This window comes from Chiloscyllium plagiosum, unplaced genomic scaffold (genome assembly GCF_037043375.1).
Source record: "Chiloscyllium plagiosum isolate Xiang-an unplaced genomic scaffold, Cpla_swu_hap1 HiC_scaffold_22, whole genome shotgun sequence".
NCBI classification, from domain to species: Eukaryota; Metazoa; Chordata; class Chondrichthyes; order Orectolobiformes; family Hemiscylliidae; genus Chiloscyllium; species Chiloscyllium plagiosum.
In genome coordinates this window covers 60,696,129-60,713,958 of record NW_028270160.1, presented here as the reverse complement: position 1 = coordinate 60,713,958, position 17,830 = coordinate 60,696,129, and the positions used below count along the sequence as shown (strand labels likewise).

Here is a 17,830-nt window from a genome sequence, read left to right as displayed (position 1 = left end):
AGTGTGGAAACAGGCCCTTCGGCTCAACCAGTCCACACTGACCCTCCAAAGAGTAACCCACCCGGACCCACTTCCCTCTGACTAATGCACCTAACGCTACGGGCAACTTAGCATGACCAATTCACCTGACCACATCTTTGGACTGTGGGAGGAAACCGGTGCACCCGGAGGAAATCCACGCAGACACAGGGAGACTGTGCAAACTCCACACAGACAGTCGTCTGAGGCGGGAATCGACCCCGATTGTTGAGGTAAACCTTGTTCACCTGTCAAACTGACATTTTTCCCCTTCTGATTGTTTTGAAAACTAATGTTTATTGACCCTGTGCTCTGAGGTTTTTCTCCTCGTGACAGTTTCCTGAAGATTAACCCCACAGACTCCCAGTTCTGGAGGGTTACTGATCTACACATGGTCCTGTTCCTCTGGGATATGTTGGTGTGCCATAAACATGTTGAATTAAGAGAGAAAGAGGAGGGAAAAGGTTTCTGCTCCACTATTAATTTCCATCAACTCCACTTTCCTGACTACTACAAATAACCTGTGAGTCAGGAATCGATTCGGTTACAAATATTCAATGACCCCTCCACCTCTTGGGGAAGAGACTTCCGAAGACGCGCACCTCTCTGAGATTACAAAGTTCCTCCTCATCTCTATCGTTAAAGGGAGAACCTTATTTTTAAAAAACGCCCTTAGTCCTAGATTCACCCTTAAAGGGAAACATGCTCTCGGTCCCTATTCTGTCAGATTCCCCCAGGAACATTTCAAAAAGATGATGTCTCATTCTTCTCAACCCCAGTGGATACAGGCCAATCTGTCAGTCATTTCCCATTGGAGAACACCCCATCCTGGGTTAAAATATTTGCACAGACCACCTGTAAACATTTAAGTGTAATGAAAGCAACTAGCATTGAGTATAGGAGTGGGGAGGTCATGTTGCAGCTGTACTAGAGATTGGTTAGGCCAGCTTTGGAATACTGTGTTCAATTCTGATTGCCCTGCTATAGGAAAGATGTTGTTAAACTTGAGAGGGCGTAGAACTTGAGAGGAGGCAGAAAAGATTTACAAGGATGTTGGCAGAGTTGGAGGGTTTGAGCATTAGGGAGAGGCTAAATAGGCCAGGGCTGTTTTCTCCGAAGTGTCAGAGGCTGAAGGGTGACCTTATAGAGGTTTATATAATCATGAGAGGCATGAATAGGGTAAATAGACAAGGTCTTTTTTCCAGGGTAGGGGACTCCAAAACTAGAGGGTTTAGGTTTAAGGTGAGAGGGGAAAGATTTAAAAGGGACATGAGGGGCAGCTTTTTCACGCAGAGGGTGGTGCATGTATAGAATGAGCTGCCAGAGGAAGTCGTGGAGGCTGGTACAATTGCAACATTTAAAAGGCATCTGGATGGGTGTACGAATAGGAAGGGTTTGGAGGGAGTTGGGCCAAATGCTGACAAATGGGACAAGATTAATTTAGGATTGCTGGTTGGCATGGACAAGCCGGACTGAAGTGCCTGTTTCGATGCTGAACATCTCGATGAATCTGTAATGCAGAAATTACTTTTCGCAAGGCAGCTCTGTTTGCTGCTTTGAATTTGTAGGTTAGTGGGGGGTTTCCAGCACTGTCTATGACAGCTTTGACCCGATTTAATGATGAGGATAAGAATGTATTTCCAGTGTTGGAATGCGGATTGAGATTTGCCCACTTAAATGAAGATTATTTGTGATGCACCAGATTTAATGAGATGTGAACGGGCTAAGCGATAATTGGAATTGTTCCCCTGACACTCAATTTTCAGTGCCAATCCTGTATGATAAAATAAACAAGTGGAAGAGATTTTCTGCAAACCAGGTGAGAAGGAATTCATTGAATAATTTGATGATTGGAGGAATTTGTATGTTAATGCATTCATTGGGTTACTGAATGTAATGGGCAGACTATTTATGTGTCACATTACTGTGCCCCCAAAACATTTACAGCTGTTTGCTAGTTTTGATTTAGCTCAGAAATCTGTAATGACCTTAAGTTATTAGAGATAGATATCATTTTAGAATTGAAATTTAATGATGGGGTGTAGAGCAAATTACTGCAGAAGCTGGAATCTGTACTGAAAACAAAAATTGCTGAAAACCACAGTAGGTCTGGCAGCATCTGTGGAGAGAGAGAGCAAGCTAACATTTCAAGTCTAAATGATTCTTCAATAGATCCTTTACCACTCTCTTGAGGAAGAGAGCTCTGATGAAGAGTCATCTGGACTTAAAATGTTAGCTTGGTATCTCTCCACGGATGCTGCCTGACCCGCTGTGGTTTCTAGCATTTTTTTTATTTCAGTTAATGATGGAGTGTTTGGTTTGTTTAGCATGCCCGCATTGACTGTGATTTTGTTCGTTGGGTGAATTGGATAATGCTGATCCCAGTATTATTGCTTAGTGCTGGCGTGCAGATCTCTGATTACTCACCTTTGCCCATCCTGAAATGTAACTTTTCACACATGCATACAGGATGGGAACGTCCGGCCCAGTTAAATCAGGAATGGGCACTTTCTACCAATGCTGGAATTGAGGAGCAGAATTCAATCCCGGAAGGAAAAAGGGGGCATGACAGCCCAGGAAATGAGGAACTAAGAGTTAAATCTGTTTCAGAGATGGAAATTGATAAATGGAAATGCTGAACCATGTAAGGGGGTAAGAAAAAAAGTGACAGAGAGCATAAGTTTCTCTTTAAGAAAAGTGGAATGATTTATTACCTGAGGATTGAGATGCCAGAGGTGAGATCATTTATGGATGTCAAGATTGAATGGCATTGATGGAAGACAGATCTTGTAATTAAAGGAGTTCTTAAGTCATTAAGATTTCATTAAGTTCCCCTCTAAGCCACACATCATCCTAGTTTGCAGCCAAATCACTGTTCCTTCACTGTCCTGGGACCTAAACCGTGTGAATCCCTCCCTAACAGCACTGTGGGTGTCTCCACACCCCAAGGACTGAAGAGGCTCAAGAAGGCAACTCACTATCACCTTTTACAGGGCAACTCGGAATGGTCCACCCATTGTGAACTCATTGACCAATGGGAAGCTGTACTTGTCAGTTTCTAGTTTCTCTTTCTTTTCTATCTATTCATGGGGTTGTGGGTGTCACTGGACAGGCCAACATTTATTGCCCATTCTCTAACTGTCCACAGGGTAGTTTAGAATCAACCTCAGTGCTGTAGATCTGGAGTCACATGTTGGCCAGACCAGACAAGAATGGCGGAACCCCCTTTTCAAAAGAGAATTTGCTTCAACACTTGTTTCTTCGAAACACATAGGGACAGTTGACAGCGAAATCTGGTGTTTGTAAGGTAATTGTGGAGAAGTATAAAACACCCATGATCGGGACACCACCCACGCCCTCCACCTCCTCCATGATTTTCACTTCCCCTGCCCCCAACGCCTTATCTTCACCATGGACATCCAGTCCCTATACACTCCATCCCCCATCACGAAGGCCTCAAAGCCCTCCGCTTCTTCCTTTCCCGCCGAACCAACCAGTACCCTTCCACTGACACCCTCCTTCGACTGACTGAACTGGTCCTCACTCTGAAGACCTTGTCTTTCCAATCCTTCCACTTCCTCCGCACCTACACTGGCACCACCTTTTCCTCCACTACATCGATGACTGTATCAGCGCTACCTCGTGCTCCCACGAGGAGGTTGAACAGTTCATCCACTTTACTACCACCTTCCACCCCGACCTCAAATTTACCTGGACCGTCTCAGACTCTTCCCTCCCCTTCCTAGACCTCTCCATTTCTAACTCGGGCAACCGACTCAACACGGACATTTACTATAAACCGACCGACTCCCACAGCTACCTAGATTACACCTCCTCCCACCCTGACCCCTGTAAAAATGCCATCCCATATTCCCAATTCCTTCACCTCCGCCGCATCTGCTCCCAGGAGGACCAGTTACAATACCGAACAACCCAGAAGGCCTCCTTCTTCAAAGACCGCAATTTCCCCCAGACATGATCGACGATGCTCTCCACCGCATCTCCTCCACCTCCCGCTCCTCCGCCCTTGAACCCTGCCCCTCCAATCGCCACCAGGACAGAACCCCACTGGTCCTCACCCACCACCCCACCAACCTCCAGATACATCGTATCAACCTTCGTCAGTTCTGCCACCTCCAAACGGACCCCACCACCAGGGATATATTTCCCTCCCCTCCCCTATCAGCGTTCCGAAAAGAGCACTCCCTCCGTGACTCCCTCGTCAGGTCCATACCCCCCACCAACCCAACCTCCACTCCCGGCACCTTCCCCTGCAACCGCAAGAAATGCAAAACTTGTGCCCACACCTCCCCCCTTACTTCCCTCCAAGGCCCCAAGGGATCCTTCCATATCCACCACAAATTCACCTGCACCTCCACACACATCATTTACTGCATCCGCTGCACCCGATGTGGCCTCCTCTATATTGGGGAGACAGGCCGCCTACTTGCGGAACGTTTCAGAGAACACCTCTGGAACACCCGCACCAACCAACCCAACCACCCCATGGCTCCCCCTCCCAACTTTAACTCCCCCTCCCACTCCACCAAGGAAATGCAGGTCGTTGGCCTCCTCCATCGCCAGACCATGGCAACACGACGGTTGGAGGAAGAGCGCCTCATCTTCCGCCTAGGAACCCTCCAACCACAAGGGATGAACTCAGATTTCTCCAGTTTCCTCATTTCCCCTCCCCCACCTTATTTAGATTTAGATTAGATTAGATTTAGATTAGATTACAGTGTGGAAACTGGCCCTTCGGCCCAACAAGTCCACACCGACCCGCCAAAGCGAAACCCACCCATACCCCTACATTTACCCCTTACCTAACACTATGGACAATTTAGCATGGCCAATTCACCTGACCCTGCACATCTTTGTGATGGTGGGAGGAAACCGGAGCACCCGGAGGAAACCCACGCAGACACGGGGAGAACATGCAAACTCCACACAGTCAGTCGCCTGAGGCGGGAATTGAACCCGGGTCTCTGGCGCTGTGAGGCAGCAGTGCTAACCACTGTGCCACCGTGCCACCGTGCCGCCCTTATCTCAGTCCCAACCCTCGAACTCAGCACCGCCTTCTTGACCTGCAATCTTCTTCCCCACCTCTCCGACCCCACCCCCTCACCGGCCTATCATCCTCACCTTAACCTCCTTCCACCTATCGCATTCCCAACATCCCTTCCCCAAGTCCCTCCTCCCCTTAGCCTGCTTGGCACACCTTCCTCATTCCTGAAGAAGGGCTCATGCCCGAAACATCGATTCTCCTGTGCCTTGGATGCTGCCTGACCTGCTGCGCTTTTCCAGCAACACATTTTTCAGCTCTGATCTCCAGCATCTGCAGTCCTCACTTTCCCCGAGTGGTATAAATTGTCAAGCAATTTGTGACTATTCACTCACATTGCTGGGACTGTTTACGCAGTTATAACACCGTTCCCTTTAAGCTTGTCATGACTTGTCCCGGAAGCAAGAGGAAATAATCAATTAAAATGGTTCACTCAGCACCACTGAGCTCTCGCTTGGTCTGACCAGGTCAGTAACTAAGCTGTTTCCCACTTTCAGTGTATTCTGATGTTTTGACCTGAATTTTCTTCAAATTTATTGTTATTTGAGCCACGTGAAAATCTCCCATTGCCGTAATGACTCGCTATTTACTTAAGAGGGTATAAGGAGTGTCAACAAGAGAACAAGCTTAAGGTAGCTTACATGGATTTTAACAGGCTTTTGACAAGGTCCCACATGGCAGCTGAGTCGGTAAAATAAAAGCCCATGGGATCTAAGAGCATGTGTCAAAGTGAATACAAATCTGACTGAAAGCAAAGGGTCAATGGGTGATTTTGCTAAACCAAGACTGCACTTCACCCATTCTGATAAAGTAGTTTGTAAGAAGGGACGGCGGACTCGAAATATTCACTCTGCTTTCTCTCTCCAGAGGTTGTCAGACTTGACACAGCAATTTCTGATGTTGTTTCTATCCCTAACTGCCTGGGATTTGCTGCCGCCATCCCCTTCAGTGTCGGGAATCTGCTTGGTCTCACGTGGGAGAGGAACACTGTTCTCTGGTCCAGCTAGAAGCGTCTCCTGGGATTAACAAGGTATAGTTTATTTCAAGGGTCGTCATGGCTATGTGGGTTAAAGTACCTGCCTCACAAACAGGAGATGATATGTTCCTATCTCAAGGGACCCTAATAGTTCAAAAGGGCTTTGAATTAACCTGCCCTACGTGTTGCCAGATACTTGGGCTCATGTGATACAGTGGCAGTGTCCTTACCTCTGAGCCCAGAGACCTGAGTTCACATCACACCTGCTCCAGAGCTGTGTAATAACATCTCTGAACAGGTTGATTAGGAAATATTTATAGGCTAGTTACAGCTTACATCACTATGATAAACATTGTTAATGACTGTGAGGAGTCTTTCAAATGTTTAAATCTGTTCTACCCACAAATTCATGTGTCTGACACTTTGCAGTGTTTAACTCTTTCAGATCCACCCACAACAAGGCCACCGGGATTTTACACGTTTCTGCCCTGTCTTTTGATTTCATAGCACCTACTAATGATTTGTGAGGCTAAAATGTGAGGACTATGATTATGGAGTTTGAAGTCAATACGAACTTTAACAGTATGGATGACAGCAATGAAGAAAACTGGTGAGTGCAGGATATTACTGATGCACTTGTATCCCTGATGCACCTTGTACAGCACGATCTGCCTGTAAAGCACATAGGTTGACACTTTTCACTGTACTCGTGACAGCAATAAATCAAATCAAACCAAATGTTAGTGATGGATCGTTCAGGAAAGCAGGAACGTAGGGAAATAGAGGTCAGAATAGGCAAGTGTAAGGCAATGAGGACAGACAAGAGAAAGGCAATGCACAATAAAAGGAAACACTTTGAAAAGTGTGGAGGAACAGAAAAAGTTTCGGGTGCATGTTCCCAGATCCCTCAAGGTAGTAACACATTTTGGTGAGATGATGGGGGAGACACATTGGATATTTTATTAGGAGTGACCTAGAATATAAGAGCAAGAAAGTTACACTAAAATGGCATAAATCACAAGCAAGATTCATTAATTCTGTTTCTCACTCCACAAATGCTATCAGAACTGCTAAGTTTCTCCAGCACTTCCTTTTCTTTGTTCTAGTCTAAATGTCGAGAAACCCGATAGCTAGAATAATGCATTTTGCAGGAATGGGTGTTCGCACTAGAGGGAGTACAGAGTAGATTTTCCAAGATGTTGGTAAAGATGAAGAATTTTAATGATGAGGAAAAATTGGATGAGCTGAGGTAGTTTTGTATGAAACTGTGGAGGCCAAGGGGGGGATTTAACTGAAATGTGTAAAGCTGTAAGGGGTCTTGTCAGTATTTTACTTCATTCATGGGATGAGGACATTGCTGGCTAGGCCAGCATTTATTGTCCATTCCTAATTGCCCAGAGGACAGTTAAGAGTCAATCACATTGCTGTGGGTCTGGAGTCACATGTAGGCCAGACCAGGTTAGGATGGCAGTTTCCTTCCCGAAAGGACATTAGTGAATCAGCTGGGTTTTTTCAACAGGTTCAGTTCCTGCAGATTGGAGGGTGGCTAATGTTGTCCCATTTTTCAAGAAGGAAAGGAGAGAGAAAACAGGGAGTTATAGATTGGTTAGCCTGACTTCAGTGATGGGAAAGATGCTGGAGTCAATTATACAAGATGAACTTACAACTCATTTGGATAGCAGTAACAGGATAGGTCAGAGTCAACATGGATTTATGAAGGGGAAATCATGCTTGACTAATCTTCTGGAATGTTTTGAGGATGTAACTATGAAGATGGACAAGGGAGAGTCAGTGGATGTAGTGTACCTGGACTTTCAGAAAGACTTTGATAAAGTCCCACATAGGAGATTTGTTAGCTAAGTTAGGGCACATGGGATTGAGGGCAAAATACTGACTTGGATTGAAACTTTCTGACTGACAGGAAGCAAAGAGTAGTGATAAATGGGCCCCTTTCAGAATGGCAGGTGGTGACCAGTGGGGTACCGCAAGGTTCGGTGCTGGGACTGCAGCTGTTTACAATATACATTAGTGATATAGATGAAGGTATTAAAAGTAATATTAGCAAATTTGCTGATGACACAAAACTGGGTGGCAGGGTGAAATGTGAGGAGGATGTTATGAGAATACAGGGTGACCCGGACAGTGGATGGATGCAGGGCAGATGCAGTTAAATGGGGATAAATGTGTGGTTATCCACTATAGTGGCAAGAGCAGGAAGGCAGATTACTATCTAAATGGAGTCAGGTTAAGTCAAGAAGAAGTACAACGAGATCTGGGTGTTCTTGTACATCAGTCAATGAAAACAAGCATGCAGGTACAGCAGGCAGTGAAGAAAGCTAATGGCATGCTGGCCTTCATAACAAAGGAATTGAGTATAGAAGCAAAAAGGTCCTTCTGCAGCTGTACAGGGCCCTGGTGAGACCGCACCTGGAGTACTGTGTGCAGTTCTGGTCTCCAAATTTGAGGAAAGACATTCTGGCTATTGAGGGAGTGCAGCGTAGGTTCACGAGGTCAACTTCCAGAATGGCCGGACTCTCATATGTTGAAAGATTGGAGCGACTGGGCTTGTATACCCTTGGAAGACTGAGAGGGGATATGATTGAGATGTATAAGATTATTAAAGGATTGGACACTCTGGAGGCAGGAAACATGTTTCCGCTGATGGGTGAGTCCCGAATCTGAGAATACAGTTTAACAATAAGGGGTAGGCCATTTAGGACAGAGATGAGGAGAAACTTTTTCACCCAGAGAGTGGTGAGTGTGTGGAATGCTTTGCCCCAGAGGGCAGTGGAGGCCCAGTCTCTGGATACTTTCAAGAAAGAGTTGGATAGAGCTCTTAAGGATAGTGGAATCAAGGGTTATGGAGATAAGGCAGGAACAGGATACTGATTGAGGATGATCAGTCATGATCATAATGAATGGTGGTGCAGGCTCGAAGGGCAGAATGGCCTACTCCTGCACCTATTGTCTAATGTCTATTGTAAAGGAATCCAAGGCAGGCAGGTAAAGGCTGTACAACCACTGGTTAGTTAAAGGGAGGGAAATGGGTAAGGGAAAGCTGGAGTCAGAGATATGAGGGAAAAAGATGAATAGCTATTGGAGGTTGCAGAGTGAGGCAAGGAAATGGCAGGACTTCTCAATGAAACGAGGATTTTGGATCCTGGCACCATGTTCCATGGGTCATTTCGAATAGGCGATCACCTGAATCACCATGTCCTCCTGGTGGGCCTGACCAAAGGGTAGTAAATGCTGGCTGAGTCAGCGATGTTTTCATGGCATGAATGAGTAATAATAGAAGGAATTCCCAAACTCTGTTATGTGAAAGAGCCTTGTTATTTGGGTCCATCTTCTCTGCCCACCACCGTCCTGACAGTAGCCTTTTGAGCTAATCCTGCTCCAACAGGGCTGTCCTGCTGCTCTGATGTGGATGCTAAGCCATGAGCCTAGTTTCAGAGTCCATCCGTCTCCTGAATGGCATTGTAACTTACGGTAGGTTGTCTCTCATCGGAAAGGCTAATCTTTAGTGCGTGGGTGCAATTATTATTAGAGTGTGCTGAATGCCAGGGAGTCTTTTCCATGGTTGGGCACAGTGCCAGTACTTGATCTGGATAACTGAGGTCATTAGCTGTCCCTTCCGGGAAGGGGATCATGCCAAAGGAAGACCAGAAATGGAGGGCTGTGCCTATTATCCCGAGTACCTTGTTCCCCAGTCAGTGCTCAAAAGATATTAGTCCTTAATGAAATCTGTAGCCCGAGGGGTGATAGTAGGAGTGACACAGTGGCTGAGTGGTTAGCACTGCTGCCTCACAGCACCAGGGACCCACGTTCAATTCCAGCCTTGTGCGACTGACTGTGTGGAATTTGCACATTCTCGCCGTGTCTGCGTGGGTTTCCTCCGGGTGCTCCGGTTTCCTCCCACAGTCCAAAGGTGTGCAGGTCAAGTGAAATGGCCATGTTAAATTGCACATAGTGTTAGGTGAGGGGTGGGGGGGTGAGTCAGAGGCGGGTGGGTTACTCTTTGGAGGGTCAGTGTGAACTTGTTGGGCCAAAGGGCTTGCTTCCACACTGTGGGAAATCTAATCTAATCCTAATCCAGTTACTCTGCCCTGACCCCTGCTGAAGGGTCCAGCAAAATCTTTCATCCACCTTCTGCACCTTAACTCTATCATCCTGTCAATGTCAATCTATTGCCCACAGACTAGTGCCTGCCACAGCTCAGTAAGCAACACACTCATCTCTGAGTCAAGTGCTTGGCTGGAGTCTCGCTACACAGACTGAAGTATCTAATCCATGTTGACACTGAAGCGCTGTCCTGAGGTAGTGCTACACTGTCACAGGAGCTGTCTGTTAGGTGAGCCTTTAACCTGAAACTCCATCAGGTCAATGGAAAAGATTCCACTGAACTATTTGGGTGTTCTCTCCAGTGTCCTACCAATGTATATCACTCCAAACCGAATATCTGCTCATTATTACATCAATGTTTATGGGAACTAGCTGCAGGCCATTTGTTTGCCATCCTTCCACTGTCGCTATAGTAAACACATTTCAAAAAGCAACTTGTTAGGTGGGAAGCATTTTGAAACAGTCTCAGATCATGGAAGGAGCCGTATCAATGCAAACTCTTCATTTCAGAACAAAGTGAGATTTATTTTCCTCCTGACTCCCAGCCTTGCTCGCTCCTTATGGATATGGGTAAGGACCCAAAGCCCTTCCTCAGAGATATTCCTCCCTCTCGCATGGTGTTAGGTCATGATGGATGCAACAAGATCTGGCAATCTGGCTGTTGGGCATACAGGCATCAGCATTCCCCAAAACACTATCTGTGCAAGTGTGAGAGGCTGGTACAACACAGTGTGCCTTTGATGCCCATTTTGTTAACTGTATGGCTCCAAAATCAGACATTCTAAATTGACACACACAGTAAAATCAGGAATGATTTACCTGCCAGCAAATTGGCCAAACTAAGTTAAGCAGCAGCCAGAAACTATCAGCTACAGGGAACAGTGGTATCCAAGTTCAAAGAGATCTATCATAGAATGTTTACAGTGTGGAAGCAGGCTGTTCAGCCCATCGAGTCCACACTGACCCTCCAAAGAGCATCCCACCCAGACCCATCCCCTAATTATCCCTGTAACTCTGCATTTCCCATGGTTAATCCACTTAGCCTGCACATCTTTGGACTGTGGGAGGAAACCAGAGCAGCTGAAGGGAACCCACCTAGACATGGAGAAAATGTGCAAACTCCACACCGACAGTCGCCCGAGGTTAGAATCAAATTCGGGTCCCTGGCGCTGTGAGGTTTAGGGAAGCCAGTTACAACCAGCCCAAGGGTTATGTATTGACGAAGTATCAATCAGACTTTCTGGCACCTTGAGTTCCAGATAGTGCCCGAGTTTTATACAACAAAATTCTACTTCTTGCCACAAAGCGATTTGAAGTCACATGACCAGGGGACCTGTTTGAGCCTTTGAACAATCAGTCCAGTGACATTGTCTTTTTACCTCCCCAGCATGGCAACAAGGTCCATGAAGATCAGATCTAACCTGGTGCAAAGTCTCCTCCCCCCATTAGCAACTCCGTCGGAGCTATCAAATGAATGACCAAAAACATGTTGCCATTAATTGATTTTGTGTTGAAGGCTGGACAGACAAAAGCCCAGCGAGTTCTTCATGTTAGCCTAGTATGAACAATGACGTCATTTCACAATTGTAGACAACCTTCAGGTGTTCGATGGAAGATCGGATCATTCCTGTTTGGCTGCAAAACTTCCTCGTAGACGAGATGTTCCAGGAATCCTAAAAGATTAACAGGGCTCAGATGCCAAAGCATTGGCCATGGATCTCTGGGTTGATCAAGGACCTCAGAACTGACTGTGAAACTTATGCTGGTCACAAGCCTGATGAACATGAGCCACTGATCCCTGTGTCTTTCCCCACAAGGCGATGCGAACGAGTGAGAACAGAGTCATTAGTGATGGATAGCCTAGACTCCTCGCTGTCAATCTGTTCTTCAGGGAGCCTCAAGATAAATGATGATGGGGAGTGACAATGACACTGGGCTGATAGTTCAAAGCCTCAAACAAGTCCCCTGAGAACGTGACTTCAAATCACTTTGTGATAAGAAGTCGAATTCTGGTGAATAAAACGAGAAGTTTGCTCCAGTAAGTGAATCCTTCCATCAATCATTATTAAAAGTCCATCGCTAGTGTCCTTTTGGGAAGGCAATCTACCATATTTACCTGCTTTATCCTTCGGCAATGTGATGGCCTAGTGGTGTTGTCTCTGGACCATTAATCCGGAAAGCCAGCTGGTGTTTTGAAGACGTGGGTTAGAATCCCACCATGGCTGGTGGTGGACTTTGAATTCATTAAAAATCTGGAATTAAAAAGCTAATGATGAACACAAATCTTTTACTGATTGTCAGGAAAAGCCCATCTGGTTCACCAATGTCCTTTAGGGAAGGAAACTGCCATCCTTACCCGGTCTGGCCTACAGGTGACTCCAGACTCAAAGCAATATGATTGACACTTAATTGCTAGCCTAACCAGTGATGCCCTCATCCCATGAATGATTAAAAATAAAATACTGTATGTGACTCCAGACCCTAATGGTCAACTTGTAACTGGCTTTCTGTGATGAAGCTGTGAGATGTTTGTATTTTAATATAATTTATTAAAATGGGGGTGGCATGGTGGCTCAGTGGTTAGCACTATGCCTCACAGTGCCAGAGACCCGGGTTCAATTCCAGCCTCGGGCAACGGTCTGTGTGGTATTTGTACATTCTCCCCGTGTCTGCGTGGGTTTCCTCTGGGTGCTCCAGTTTCCTCCCACAATCCAAAGATGTGCAGGTTAGGTGAATTGGCCATACTAAATTGCCCATTGTGTTCAGGGATGTGTAGGTTAGGTGCATTAGTCAGATATAAATGTAGAGGAATGTGTTTGGGTGGGATACTCTTTGGAGGGTTGGTGTGGACTTGTTGGGCCAAATGGCATGTTTCCACATTGTAAGGATTCTTGGAATTCTAAGTTAGATATATGGTTTTATTGGTATGTTTGGAGTTAACGATTAGATTTTAAAAACTGCAATGCCCATAATTCCAAGTGAAGGAAGTTACCCAGAGATGCCAGGGAACAGGCTCATGGGGAGAATTTCCTGCACTCTGACGTTCCTTTTGTGTCGATGCTGGGAGGTCATTCGAGAGACAAGCATGTTATCAAGCTCCAAAGTGCTGAAAAGTACCATGAATGACGCAACGTGTGTTAAGGAAAGGAGATGAAGTGATTAATTTATCTTATAATAACAAGTTAAAAATCACACAACACCAGATTATCGTCCAACAGGTTTATTTCGAAGCACTAGCTTTTGGAGCGCTGCTCCATCATCAGGTGGGAATGCTGCAAAAGCTAGTGTGCTTCCAATTAAATCTGTTGAACTATAACCTGGTGTTGTGTGATTTTTAACTTTGTCCACCCCAGTCCAACATCGGCATCTCCAAATCATTACAATAAGAAGTTACTACTACCTACTCTGGGTGTTAGGATACAGTTGGTAGAAAAGAAGTGAATAATAAGCAGAAGCATAATAGAACATAGAACATAGAACAGTACAGCACAGAACAGGCCCTTCAGCCCATTGATCCTCATGTATGCACCCTCAACTTTCTGTGACTAATAGTAGAGAAAAATTATCTACAGTTCCAGCAAATGAGTAGACATTTTAATTATTTCAAGCCCATAAAACCATAGACTATTAGGCTATCCGAAATAAGGACAGGAGTGGACCTTTAGCCCACTCAGGTCTAATTTGCCATTCAATAGGATCATATCTGATCTGATATTCCTTATGTCCATTTTCCCGCATTTTCCCTGTAACCATTGATTCTCTGACTGATCAAAAATCTATGAATGTGGTGCTGGAAAAGCATAGCAGATCAGGCAGCTTGCGAGGAGCAGGAGAGTCAATGGGCAAAAGCCTGTAACGTCGATTCTCCTGCTCCTCGGATGCTGCCTGACCTGCTGTGCTTTTCCAGCACCACATTCTTGACTCTAATCTCCAGCATCTGCGGTCCTCACCTTTGTCTGATCAAGAATGTATCTAAACCTTAAATATACACAAGGAATCTGCCCCCACAGCTCTCTCTGACCAGGAGTTCCAAGACTCTCAACCCCAGAGGAGAAGAAATTCCTCCTCATCTCAGTCTTAAATTGGTGCCCCTTTATTCTGAGACTGTGTCCAATGGTCCTAGTTTCTTCCATCAGGGGAAACATCCTCTCAGCATTTACCTGTCAAGCCCCTTAAAGATCGTTTATGTTAACAAGTTTTGAGAAGATTTGTAGCTCAGGTTGAGGTTCTGGAATGTAGATTTGCTCGCTAAGCTGGAAGATTCATTTTCAGACGTTTTGTCACCCTACTAGGTAACATCGTCAGTGAGCCTCCAGATGAAGCACTGCTGCTGTTTCCTGCTTTCTATTTATATGTTTGGGTTTCCTTGGATTGGAGATGTCATTTCCTGCAATGATGTCATTTTGTGTGGTGATGTCATTTCCTGTTTGCTTTCCCATCACTGTGGAAAATGATGTCACCACAGGAAATGACATCGCCAACCCAAGGAAACCCAAACATATGAAAAGAAAGCAGGAAATACCAGCAGTGCTTTGCCCAGATGCTCATTGAAGATATTACCTAATACGGTGATGAAGTGTCTGAAAATGAACCTTCCAACTCAGTCAGCAAACCTACATCCAGAATCGTATATGTTTCAATGAGAAGACCTCTCATTCTTCTAAACTCCAGTGAGTAGAGTCCCAGCCTGTTTAATCTTTGCTCATAAGCCAGTCCTTCCTTCACAGGGACCATCCTGGTGAACCTTCTTTGAACTGCCTCCAATGAAATGATATCTTTCCTTAAGGAACCAAAACTGCTCACACTGTTCCAGGTGTGGTCTCCCCAGCACCATATACAGTTGCAGTAAGACTTCCCTACTCTTATACTCCAACCACCTTGAAATAAGGGCCAACATTCCATCAGCCTTCCTGATTACCTGCTGCACCTGGTTGCGAGCTTTCTGTGTTTTGTGCACAAGTTACTGCCCCAGTCCCTTTTTGTTATACCATTCTGCAGATTTTCTCTACATTTAAATAATATTCTGTTCTTTTGTTCTCCATTCCAAAATGAACTTCACATTTTTCCACATTACACTGCAATTGCCACCTTTTTTGCCCAATTACTTTACCTATCACTATCTCTCTTTAAACTGTTTTGCATCCATCTTCCGACATACCTTTTTGTGTTGTCTGCAGATTTGCTACAGTACATTTGCTTCCTTCCTGCAAGAAATTAAACATATATTGTAAGCAGTTGTGGTCCTAACACTGATCCCCTACTGGTTACAGATTACCAACTTGAAAAATATATCCTTATCTCCACTCACTGTTTCCTGCCCATTAACCAGTACTGTATTCGTGTCAACGTACCTCCTCCAACATCGTGAGCTCTTCTGACTGAACTTTTTGTGAGGCATTTTGTTGAATTTTGTCAAAATATTTTTAAAAAGAAAGCAATATCTTTCTGTTTCTTGGAAATGAGATGGACTGGGTCTAACTAGAAGTTCTTAGAATTGCAACAGTGTTTGTCAGCTGTGTCAGGGCGCACTGATTCTGAAGCAAGGCTGGTGTTTCTGTTCAAGCTATAGAGAGCGCCTGGATTATTTCTACTGTGTGTTTAACAATCTTTTGCATTTGTGTTATAAGGGGATGAAGTCATTTTCTTTTCTTGTTTATCTTCATTCTGACGCTAATAACTTTTTGTTTTGTTTTATTGTTAAATAAAAGCTGATGTTCTTGGATCGTGAGAATGAAGGTAAAGTACAGCAGATGCCAGAAATCAGAAATAAATATTGCAGATACTCACCAGCTCAGGCTATGATGCTGATGAGGGAGAGAATTAACATTTCAGCTCAACGACCTTTCCTCAAAATGGGATAAGTTGGAGATAAGCAACTAATGGATTATTTGTCAAGTTGTTCAACAACATGGAAACCCTATGCTTTTGACTGACATTGAAAGCATGTGAACTGTTAAAAAATCTATTAAGCATTGATGTAATTCACCTCCCACCTCATGTTATTAGCTGTAGCCTCCTCCATGAGTCAGAATTGTTGCTGTAAATCTTTTGTGTACTCGAGCACACAGTTTCTAAATCAGTGTAAGTTAGACCTGTTTAACCTTTTCCTATTGTGACTAATGCTATTGCAATGGTCTTGAATACAGTAGGGCCTTAATTTCAACACCTCCCAGAGGGAGGGTGTGGTGATTGGAACCAGGTTGCTCTTAGTGGGGTTGTTAACCTGGGCCAATCAGGGAGTCCTGGCTGACAGATGTCAACAGGGGATTCAGAATCTCTTCAGTTCAGGGACTGACTCTGAGCTGGCTGGACACATGTGGGCAGCACGGTGGCTCAGTGGTTAGCACTGCTGTCTTGCAGCGCCAGGGACCCGGGTTCGATTCCAGTCTCGGGCAACTGTCTGTGTGGTGTTTGCACATTCTCTCCGTGTCTGCGTGGGTTTCCTCAGGATGGGCTGGTTTCCTCCCACAGTCCAAAGATGTGCAGGTTGGGTGGATTGGCCATTCTAAATTGCCCATAGTGTCCAGGAGTGTATAGGTTAAGTGCAGTGGCCAAGGGAGGTGCAGGATTACAGGGATAGGGTGGGTGGATCTGGATAAAATGCTGTTCAGAGGGTTGATGTGGACTGGTTGGGTCAAGTGGCCTGTTTCCACACCGTGGGGATTCTATCATTCCATGTAAATAAAGAGTGACTTGGTGAAATGTTGCCAGCTTCTGTGTAGTTATTTCAAAGAGCCACGACTCCAAATGGTATCATGAACTGACAGTTAGGGGTCACGAGATCTGAAGATGGAGCTTGAACTGAGTACTAATATCTGCGAGGCTCTTTAAATCCTGCCTTCACTCCGAATGGTGCGTGTGGTTGATTGGACAGGACTGTGAAGCTTGCTGCAGAAAAGCCTGCTTTCTCTGGAGTTGAAGCACTTCACGTCTCTCAACCTCACAGCCCGCCCTAACCTCAGTCAGCAGCTGAAGCCCATGTCCTCCCTCTGAGGAACAAATGTATATCCAACCACCCACATCCCAATCCCACATTTTCACTTGAGCGCGATGTCAAGCACGAACACCATGTCATGCTAATAATTATGGTCTAATAACCGAATACTCATCAGCGATTAATGGGCTCTGGTTTTGTTTAAATGTTATTTCATTTTAAACAATAAAACACATTTAGTTTTATAAAGCCCAATGTCATACTAACAAACTGATTGACATGTGTCTGCGTCTTGCAGCCCCACAACAAACTAACTGTCAGGCAAATTCACCACACTCTATACACATCACTCATGGAGCTCTGAAAGGCAAACTCTCCGAAAGACCAAGTACACATATAACAACATTATGAAGCATTGCTTAATGATACATCTTGAGATGAGCACAAGAGCCCCCCCCCCCCCCCCCCCCTGGTGTGGAGAATGGAACAGAGGACTTGCCACAGCGTCGTAGAGTCACACAGCGCAGAAACAGACTCTTTGGAACAACTCGTTCACACCAACCAGACATCCCGATCTGACTTAGTCCCATCTGCCAGCATCTGGCCCATATCCCTCCAAATCCTTCTTTTGTTGAACCCATCCAGATGCCTTTTAAATGCCTCCACCACTTCCTCTGGCAGCTCCCATTCTATATGTGTTCCCCCTCTGCATGAAAAG

General features: G+C 45.2%; 1 long non-coding RNA gene across 1 annotated transcript; it reads left to right on the top strand.

Moving 5' to 3' along the window:
- Positions 1-5,963: 5,963 nt before the first annotated feature.
- LOC148146001 (uncharacterized) lies at positions 5,964-16,756 on the top strand. The gene is made up of 3 exons (XR_015761018.1): positions 5,964-6,110; positions 6,502-6,666; positions 15,887-16,756. It is a non-coding gene; the product is annotated as an uncharacterized LOC148146001 (long non-coding RNA).
- The last annotated feature ends 1,074 nt before the right edge of the window (positions 16,757-17,830 follow it).